This window comes from Coptis chinensis, chromosome 5, assembly GCF_015680905.1.
Source record: "Coptis chinensis isolate HL-2020 chromosome 5, ASM1568090v1, whole genome shotgun sequence".
Lineage (NCBI taxonomy): Eukaryota > Viridiplantae > Streptophyta > Magnoliopsida > Ranunculales > Ranunculaceae > Coptis > Coptis chinensis.
In genome coordinates this window covers 55,098,530-55,109,755 of record NC_141460.1, presented here as the reverse complement: position 1 = coordinate 55,109,755, position 11,226 = coordinate 55,098,530, and positions in this window count along the sequence as shown.

Sequence of the window (11,226 nt, the reverse complement as noted above, 5' to 3'; positions counted from 1 at the left end):
TCGAGAAGAACCTTATGGAGTAGAATCATTGATCTTTCTTGTACTATAACAAAGTCATGGATTCTTCTAGGTGACTATAATTCTATCTTGAACCCTCAGCAGAAAGTGGGAGGGGCAGATGTAAGGCCTATTCATTTTGTAGACCTACTAAACTGTGTTACTAGTGCAAGCCTGGTGGATATTAAGTATAGAGGAAATTTCATGACATGGTCTAACAGACAAGGGAATAGAATTTGCAGTAATTGGATCGAGTTATGGGGAACGATGAATGGATTAGGGAATTTAGTAACTATGAAGCTGAGTTTCTCAACCCAGGAGCAACCTCAGACCACTCTACCGTGATTGTATACTCAGTACAGCAGCGAAATCATAAGAGGAAGGGGTTCAAATTTTTTAACTACTGGGTAAAAGAAGTAGGGTTTATGGAAGTGGTGGAGAAAGCATGGGCAGATGATGTAGTAGGGAATCCAATGTACATTTTTATGAAGAAACTAAAGCATGTGAAAGCAGCACTGATAGAATGGAATAGAGAAAAGGTAGGCAATGTCACTACAAGGGTTGTGGAAACGAAGAGAGCACTAGATACATTGCAGACGAATCTACAAGCAGATCCTTTGAATGCTAGCCTTATTAGAACTGAATGAGTGGCACTTGCACAATATGTTAAAGCTTCGAAGTCTGAAGAGGAGTTTCAAAGGCAGAAGTCAAGGGACCAGACAATTGTGCTTGGGGATAATAACACGAGCTATTTCTTTAAAACAGTGCAAGCAAGAAGAGTTATGAACATGATAACTTGTGTAAAAGACATGAATGGGAGGTTGCCGGATGATGTAACTGAAATTGGTAGTGCATGTGAAGACTATTATAAAGAACTATATGGGCCAAACCAATTGCCAACTCTGGATTTCTCTGCCTTCAATGACTTACCACCAAAGCCACACATTTCTGAAGCCATGAAGATGAGTCTTGTTGCTGATATAACTAGGAATGAAATCACACAAGCTTTATCAGATATATGCAGCGACAAAGCCCCGGGTAGCGATGGATTTTCCTCATTCTTCTTCAAGGCCACATGGAGAATTATTAGTGAGGATTTCATTAAAGCAATTAAAAATTTCTTTGTATCTAGTCGAATGCTTCAAGAAGTTAACGCTACACGTATCACCCTAGTTCCAAAGAATGTGAGTCCTACATCCTTAAGCAACTATAGGCCCATTGCTTGCTGTGGAGTTATTTATAAATGCATTACAAAGATACTAATGAGCAGGATGAAAGACTTCATTTCTATGGTAGTAGCAGATGATCAATCTGCGTTTATTCTGTGAAGAAGCATCCAGGACAATATTTTGCTATCACATGAGCTTCTACATAATTATCATCGAAGGGGAGGACCCCGAAGATGTGCGGCAAAAATTGATCTCAGGAAGGCTTACGATTCTATTAGATGGGAAGCTGTTAGTTTCTCTCTGCAAATAATTGGAGTTCCAGCTAAATTTATTGATTGGATCAAGGTATGCATTGCCACTCCAGTGTTCTCTATAATGCTTAATGGTGCACCTTATGGCTATTTTAAGAGCAAAAGAGGTATCAGGCAGGGGGACCCCATGTCACCATACTTGTTTGTACTAGTTATGGATTTATTTCATGAACTTATGCTGCAAACAGTTCGAGTGGGAGAGTTTAAACTTCATTACAGATGCAAAGACCCTATTATCACTCATTTATCCTTTGTGGATGATCTTATAGCCTTCATGCAATGGAGATATTGGAACTGCAAATTCTTTGAGAAGTACACTGGCCATCTTTAAGAAGTGTACGGGGCTGGAAGTCAATATAGAAAAGAGTGCACTCTTCTTTGCAGGGCTGGAAGATAACCTATGTGATGATATACAAAACGTCATACAGTTTCAGAAAGGAAGTCTGCCTGTGAAGTATCTGGGGTTGCTACCACTAATCACAACAAGACTCACTGTGACTGATTGTGCTCCCTTGATATCTAGGGTGGCAAACAGAATTCAATCATGGAAAGGAAGGTCCTTATCTTATGTGGGAAGGTTACAACTAGTGAAGGCTGTATTGAATAACATTAGTATGTATTGGGCGTCATGTTTTATGCTCCCAAAGAGTACTATTAAGGACATCAATAGACTATGCAGAAATTTCCTCTGGACTGGACCGGATTGTGCAACATCTTATGCATTGGTGTTATGGGCAAATGTGTGTTACCCTTATGAGGAAGGGGGATTGGGAGTGCGAGATATTGCAGCAGTGAACATGGCGGCTAATCTGAAACATCTCTGGAATCTGGTGAGTAATAAGAAAACATTATGGGTGCAATGGATGAAGCTGAAACTTGTAAAGCAAAAGGACTTCTGGCATATGGCAATCCATAATGATTGCTCCTGGAGTTGGAGAGGTATACTGAAGAATAGAAAGGAAGGAAATGATATTGTGCTGCATCAAATAGTGAATGGGGTGAATACAAGGTTCTGGCTTGATCCTTGGCACCCAGCTGGGATTCTTAAAGCATTCTTTCCTCAAGCCTTATTGCATAGATCTACATGCAATATGAACTCTCCTGTTTCACAAGTCATAGAGAATGGTGAGTGGCAGCTGCCACATTACGTCAAAGTGCAACTTTCTAACATTATTCTACAAATGGAGACAGTCGTGGCTATCACAGGGGGGGAAGACAACATATTATGGTCGGTCTCAGCACGAGGGGACTATAATATGAAGGACACATATCAGCATGTCCAGAATGCAAAATCGAGGACCCAGTGGAGTCAACTTGTATGGTATGCTAATCGAATACCCAGGCATTCTTTTATCAGTTGGATGGCGTTACAAGGTGCACTTAAAACACTTAGCAAGCTTTGGGAGTGGAAGAAGGTAACATCAAATATTTGTATTCTTTGTTGGCATGATGTGGAGGATGAGGAGCACCTGTTTTTTGGATGCAGTTACGGTCAATTTGTTTGGGCTTCACTGTTTCAGAGAGCTGGGTATAACAAAGGTAGAGAAGCTACGTGGGAAGCTGAATTGGAATGGGTCAATCATAAAACAAAAGGGAAGGGGATAAAGCAAGATGCACTAAAGCTTGTATGGAATGGAATGATCTATTGGGTTTGGCGAGAACGAAATCAGAGGATTTTTGAAAACAGGCAAATAATAGCGCCAAAGTTAACTGATCTGATTTTCAATGATGCGAGAACCAAATTGATTTCATTGCGAGCCAAGATGGATCCAGGAAGTGAGTTACAAGCAATGAACAGTATTTGGAGAGTCAATATAGAAGAAAGAGTGTCGATTCCACAGAAATGTAGATGGGAACAAGCTGATACAGAGTGGTGGGTTTTGAATACGGATGGCACCTTACAAGGGGATTTTGGAGGATGGGCTGCGGTAATTCGAACTGATAAGGGGGAGGTTTTGGCGGCAAGGAAAGGTAAGACTGAGTATGGAGAGATCGCGATGATAGAGTTACAAGGGCTGGAAAAAGGGCTGGAAATTACTTTAGAGCAGGGCATCAGACGAATTGAAGCAAGAACAGACTCAACAACTATGGTGTCCTATTTGAAGGGTAAGGGGCAGTACCCGTGGCAGGCAAGAAAACTTGTTAGAAATATTGAAAGTCTGGTAGGGCAGCTCGAAAAATTTAAACTTCTTCATGTGTACCGAGAACCAAACAAATTGGCGGATGCTTTAGCTAAAAATGTACCAAATGTAAGGAAGGCTGATATAATTCCTAGTTCTTTTTCAGAGGATATTAGGAAAATTGTATATGAGGATGTTATAGGCATGGAATATGTGAGATTGTAACAAGCTATCATTACTTTTATTTTAATGGAATGGGGTAGGGGACCTCGTTAAAAACCCCGCTTACCTACCAAAAAAAAAAAACTCGTTAACCTATATTTTTTTTGTAAGGATCGGATATGTTAAAGAAGTCATGTATCTCTTTGGACTCCCAATATTTTTCAGATGGAAATACAAACCAAGGTTCTGATCCAAGAACAGGTGGAAGAAAACGTCTTTGTGTTCAACCAAGTATTTTTTCAAAGATTCAGTTGCACACCACCAAATATGCTCTAAAATTGTTTAAGAACAGCAGAAGGCTGTTGAAAAAAAGGTTGCAGTCTTTAATAGTGGATCGCACCCCAGGGGGACAACACCAAAGAGCAGCTAATTCTTACAATGGGGTTTGTTTAAATATGGATTTGTGAGGAATTGTGTCATTTTACTTTATATTGAACCTATTTAATGGATCATAGGTTGGTTTGAAACTGGATGTTTAAGGAAAGTTGTTTTAAATTGAACCTCTTTAATAGGTCATGGGATTTTTTTTTTCCTAAGTCATCAATGGTCATTGGATTTTAATTTTTTTTTCAAGTTTAGAATTGTGAGCAAATGGCACAACATGGTTTGTTTTTTCCTAAGTCATCAATGGTCATTGGATTTTAATTTTTTTTTCCAAGTTCAGAATTGTTAGCAAATGGCACAACATGGTTCCAAAACAAAACCCTGATTCTTCAATGGCCCCAAAAGTTTCAATCTTCAGTTGTTTAGGAAAGAAGTTTTGAAAGTTTAATGGGGAAAATATTATTAGAAAACCCCCACATTCTAAATGAAATACTTGTCCTTCACATCTGAGTCTCGACTATATAAGCGAATCAATTTGATTACATGTAACCTTAGAGCATCTTTAAGAGAGAAACCAATAAAACACCAAATATTTGAACCAAACCAAATACCAAACCAAAAAAACACCAACCAACTTCAAGATCGATATCAAATAGTTGACATCAAATGATGCAGTTTTGGATAAACCGCGCCGTATAGCCCACGCAGCTTTCGCAAAACTGCACCACAGAAGCCCAAGCCCACGCGGTTTTCCAGAAACCGTGTGCTATAATCTTTTAACCTGTGTTTTCTGCGTAGCTCTATTCATTTTTCATGTTCCCTCTAATCCTAAACTCATCTCCTTAGCAAAACAAAAAAAAACCTACCGAAACTCTTGATGATTTTTCTATTGATCATTCATCTTTTCTGATTCATTTTCTTCTTATTCATCGAGCTCGAGCTCTTCAAATGATAACACTGCAATTAAAACTCGTAAAAAATTAGTGACTATTGCTCTACCTTTGGTTCAACATTGTCTGGGTTTATTGCGTCAACAAGAAGTGGAGTCTTCTTATAAACCACATGGTGGTTCGAAGAAAGGAAGAAAATGCAAGAATCGTCAGTACAAGGCAACACTTGCTCATATAAATGCTAACTACTTCAGCGCAAATTCTATATTCATTGACCACGATTTTCAACGCCGATTTCGTATGGGTGAGTTGTTGTTTACTCGTATTTTCAATCATCTTAACCATAATGTACCATATTTTTAACAAAAAATTAATAATGCTGGTAAGTTTGTGATTCACCCAAAAATCAAAGTAATTGATACTATACGAATGCTTGCTTATGGGTTTCCAACTGATCTAGTAGATGACATGTTACATGTTACTGAGCCAACTGTTCGTGAATGCATGCGCTATTTCTATGATGGAATTATTATAATTTTTGGAAGTAAATACTTGCGCAAACCAAATAAATGCTGCAGATATTCAGCGTTTACTTGAAGAATCTGAGGAACGCAGATGGCCTGGAATGCTAGGAAGCATTGATTACATGCACTGGCAATAGAAGAATTGCCCATCCGCGTGGCAATGGTCTCACATTGGCCATGTGCATAAACTAACAGTGATTTTGGAGGCAGTTGCCTCTCGTGACACATGGATTTGGCATGCTTTTTTTAGAATGGTGAGTTCTCACAATAATCTTAATGTGCTTAACCGCTCACCAATGTTTGATGATATAGTCAATAATGAAGTTATTCATTGTAACTACACTGTGAATGGACAGATGTAAAACCCTTGTTTTTTTTTCTACATTATTATTTTTACAATATTTAATATTTTTGGATTTGATATTTAATGCATGGTCAATAGGCTAGAAAATTTGGTTTGACTTTTTGATAGAAAGAGAAAGGAGGGGAAAAAAAAGGGAAAATAGTTTGTTTGGTTTGAAAATGGTTTAATAGAAAAGTTTTTAAGTTTTAAAATAATGTGTAGAGATTTTATTAATAAGGAAATATGGAGAGAATAAGTTCATAATTTATGGAAGAAAATATGGAAAGACTTTGATGAGAAAAAAAAAAAATGTCTATAATTTGTGGAGAGAGTAAGGTTTTTATTTTAAAAGAAAATGTGTAGAGAATTTGTAAATATGAAAATGTTTTGAGTTTGTTTTAGATCTAAAAGAAAGAAGAAGAAGGGGAAAAAAAAAAAAAAAAAAAAAAAAAAAAAAAAAAAAAAAAAAAAAAAAAAAAAAAAAAAAAAAAAATTGAATACTTCTATGCTTGGTATTTTCTTGGAGTTTTTCGTTGTTTAGTATTTCTTGGGGTTTTCTTGGATCTACGTGGAGTGATGTTCTTTTTCTTATTGTTCTTTCACTAGAAGAAAAGGTGAGTTGACCTCACTAATTTGTTATTTTCAATTATTTAGTTGTTGATTCTAAATTGCGATTAATTAATTAAAAAAAAATATTGTGAGTATTTTATATTGGTACTTGGAACGTTAAAAATTAGTGTTTGCATCATAGTCATGAAACGGTTGCTTTATATATAGATTTGCATTTAATTACATGAATCTATTAAATATTGCATATTAGATATTAACGTTGAATAATGTAAAAGGGAGAAAATAATATGAATGAAATTGTATTAGTGAGTATCTATTATTTTTGTGTGGTAACATATATTAAATTGGTATTATAGAAAAAATGTTTTGTTTGTTGTTGTGCGTGAATGAGAACATGATTATATGATTGATTTTTTTTTAGTTAACGCATGCTATTATGTTTGCGAAACTTTTTAAATTAATCATATTGTTTTTATGAAATACTATATATGAATTTGCACTATAGTCTAACTTTTCTATGAATATGTACTATAGCTCGTACTGTAGCAATGAAAAAAAGTTAGGATATTGTTACTGTAACGCGTACTGTAGCATGGTGATAAATAATTAAAATACTATTACTGTAGCGTGTATTGTAGCAATAGTACATATACTGGTGTATTGTAGCACATATTGTATCAATAGTAAATATACTGTAGCATTTTTTATGATGTGTATTGTTACTGTAGCATTGTGATCATTAATGAGGTTACTATAGTTCTTCTAAGCCTTGATGGCATTGTTGTAAATATTAAAGTTTTGGTAATAAATGTTATATAGTGATATGCAATACTTTTTATGATTGTTCAATATATTTAAAATATGATATATTAATCAATTACCAATGTCATGATGTGTTATATTGCATTATGATATAATATCATTGTGATCTTAAGGTGTGCGTCCTCTATGTAACATTTTTGAGGAATGATTACGTAAATAAGGTTGGCGTTATATTTACGATTGAGTTGCTATGCAATAGCATGAAAATGTCTTTGGATAAATTTGAGATATGTTTAAATGGAAATATTTCGTTGGACTTTACATTGACAAGTTAAAGGATTCTTCTGGTCATGAGATGCATTGTGATAATTCTAAATCTTGTGGTTTGGTGTAATTATTTATTTGGCACGTGAAAGAATGAAATTTGTTATAAGATGCATGGAGATATTTCTAAATATTGTGGTTTAGTGAAATGATTTATTGACACGTGACGAGGTTGAAATTTTAAGAGATAGACATAAATTTGAATAAATTACGTAACGAAAATCCTAGAACCTAACTACCACAACTCATGTGATTAGCCCCTTGTATAGCGCGTACGTAATATGATTGGCCCTTGTATAGGGCGTATAAAATGTTGATTGACCCATGTGTAGGGCAATCGTAGCCGAATATTGGCTTGATTATCTCGTTCACAAAATTAGAAAGAGACGCGTGATATTTTGTGCCGAATAGTGGCAGTACCCACGTAATGACGTTCGTGTGGGAGTTACCTGGTATGCGATATCCCGTTTAGGGTAATTACGCACGGAGTGGTTCATTATGTGAGCAGAGGCATGTGGATGTACATGTTCGGTTGGGAAGCGATTGTGATAGCCAGAGAAACTAGGTAAAACATAGAGACGACGTGATTCTAGGAACACTTGAAAAAACTCTAAACAATAATGGTGATGATATATCAAAGTGTACATTAAATCTATAATAAATAATTTATTGTAATTTATGTTGCGTTCATAATGGTTTGCAGAAGGGTGGGTTGAATTGATTATTGATGCAGGTGTGACCCACTCTGTGATTAGGCTTACACCCGTGTAAGTATAGAGTAAGTTTTAGTTTTGTTCTTTTATTATTAGATGTAGTTGATCTAGTACGGTTTGAAGTTAAGGCACATCAGTGGAGGAACTATCTACCTTAATTATTGTAGCTAGGAACGTTGTATTAGTCGTTGTAAGTTCAGGCACCTCGGTGGAGGAACTAACTGCCTTATTGAGTGGGTATGTATATGTATAAGTATGATTTGTATTTTACGGCTACTCATACCAGTATTGTTTATAATGCTGACCCGATTTGCATGTTTGCTTATCGGGTGTGTTCATAAAATGAACCCAATTGATAAGTCTTAACAGGATTAGTGTTCAAGAAGGTGGATTGCCCTTGTGGTTCGCGTTAGCGTCTTATTACAGGATATGTTTTGTTTTCCCTTGAGGTGCAATAGATTTTAATTGAGACAATGTTGTTTTGTATTTTCCGTTGTAATTATAATTAAAGAGTTGTTGAAAGGAGATTTGTAACTTAATTAGATTTGTGAATTTTTGTAATGAAGAGGTCTTTTGTTTATTTAGAATTTTATTGGTTTCAAATTATTAGAATAATTAAATAGATGTGGGTTTTTGGAAGTGGAGAGTGCATCACACCTCGAAAATTGAAGAGTCGGGAACAAATATTGTTTTTCTGATTTTGTCGAAATTCGGAGTGTGACAACATAATTATGATATGGGCTATTACTTGGCTAACGGTATATATCATAATTATGCCACCTTGATTCAAACGATTTCTAAGCCGACTGTTGCACAAGACAAATATTTTGCAAAGAAGCAAGAAGCTGCTAGAAAAGACATAGAGCGGGCGTTTGGTATATTGTAGTCGCGTTGGGCTATTTTAGTGAATCCGTGCAGGTTATGGTATTTGGAGACCATGGCTACTGTTATGAGGGCTTGCATCATTTTACACAATATGATTGTGGAAGATGAAACGTGAAACGGATATCCCGCAGTATATTCCTGATTATGAAATGCCAAGTAGAGAAGGTGCATCTGAAGATGAACGCTACTTTGTTCTATCTCGTTGGGCATCTGGCGTCGAGAGGGTTCGTTCAAAAGTTGTTCATGATAGATTGAAGAATGACTTGGTCAAGCATTTGTGGAGTAGGCGTGGGCGGTGTGGTCAGCGTTGATTTCTATTTCTATTTGGACTTAATTTGGACTTTGTGTTTATTTATCGTTTCAATTTATATGTATTTGTATTCCAAGTTTATTTCAATGTATTTGTGGTTTTATGAACGGATGTGTGTATATGAGAATTTTGAAAATACAAAGTAGACTCTGCCGAATATTTTTTAGAATGATAAAAAGTATCAATTTTAAATTAAGGTAACTCAAATTAAAAGAAAATATTCAATTAAAGTACATTATAATTAAAATTAAAATACAAACTCAAATTAAAGTACGTCATAAATTAAAAGACATAAGCAGAAAGTAAATCATTTAGACTATGCACTACTTTGACTACTACCAGTGATATTGGCAACTCGATTATTCATTTTTTGTAAAATTTATGTCTTTTTGAGTTGCCAAATTTCGCGCTCATCTTTGGGTAATCCTTCTAATTTCATTCCTAGTATTTTAGCATCATTTTCATCTTCTCGAACTCGGAGCGCATCTTTCTTCAATTGAAGTTTTTCTTTTTGGATTTGGATCTTCCAATCCATCGCATTTTTTTTCAATTGAAGTTTTTCGGATTCCATCTCATCTTTCTTCAATTGTCTTTGAGCTTCCAATTAATTGCCTTCTTTGGTGGTTTTAGAAAGTTCTACAAGAAAATTATCAAGTTTCTTAGCGGATTCCTCCAGTTTAGAATCACCTTCTTCTTTATCTTTTTGTCTTCTTCTATTTTCTTATTTCTTTCCAATAGGCATATCCTCAAGCCCATCAACTTGGTGTGGATCATAATCCATTGGTTGAGTTGTCGCAGTTGATATTGGAACTGATGAACCTCCTTCCCTATTGTTTGACTTCGACTTTTTTGTGGGTCGCAATTCATTTCTCAATTGTAGCCTCTTCCATTTGGGTGAGTCTTTCACCATATTATAGCATTGCATCCACTTCCAAACCCCATTATGCATCCCATATGCATTTATTGCTTCCTCAACCTACCAATTAAGAAAAAACTAAATTAGAATTGAAAAATGTATTTGTGAATCAAAATAACAAATAAAAAGTAAATACTTACAATATTCATATTGTCATTATAGCCACTTGGAGGAGATGCTTGAATCTTAGAAAGAATAGCATGGAACTTGTTGATGTTAGCTTAAATGAGAGTCCAACGGTGTTTCATGCATGTGAAGTTGTGTTCGGTCACTATTCCTAGATTTGCATGAAATGTATTTAGAATCCTACTCCAAAATTCGTTTGACTTTTGCTCATTTCCTACTACACCATCTTGACTAACTTGTAGCCAACTATTGGTGAGAGCAACATCTTCTTCTTGTATCCATGAAGCCCCTCTAGATTTTGTTTTTGACTCTTCACTAGTCATTGTGGTTTAGAATAGAAAGTAGAGAGTGGAGAATAGAGGTGAGTGTAAAGCATATTATATGAGTGCTTTAATTTATAGTGAAAGAAAAATATAGACGTTTTTTGTCCATTTTTTTCATTTAGAGCACGCGGTGTTGTAAACAACGCGCGGTTTTCGCAAAACCGTGTCATTGAAGGCCACTGCTTAGCCCAAGCCCATGCGGTGTTCGAAAAACCGCGTTGGTTTTCCAAAACAGCGAGAGAGATTTGATACAATACCAAAGCAAACACCAAATTTTGGCCGATTTGGTGTTTGCTTTGGTGTTTTTTTGGTGTTTTCATCAACATGTGTCTCTCCTGAAGATGAAAAAATACCAAATTATTGAAAATTTGGTGTTTGATGTTAGGATAGTATCTCA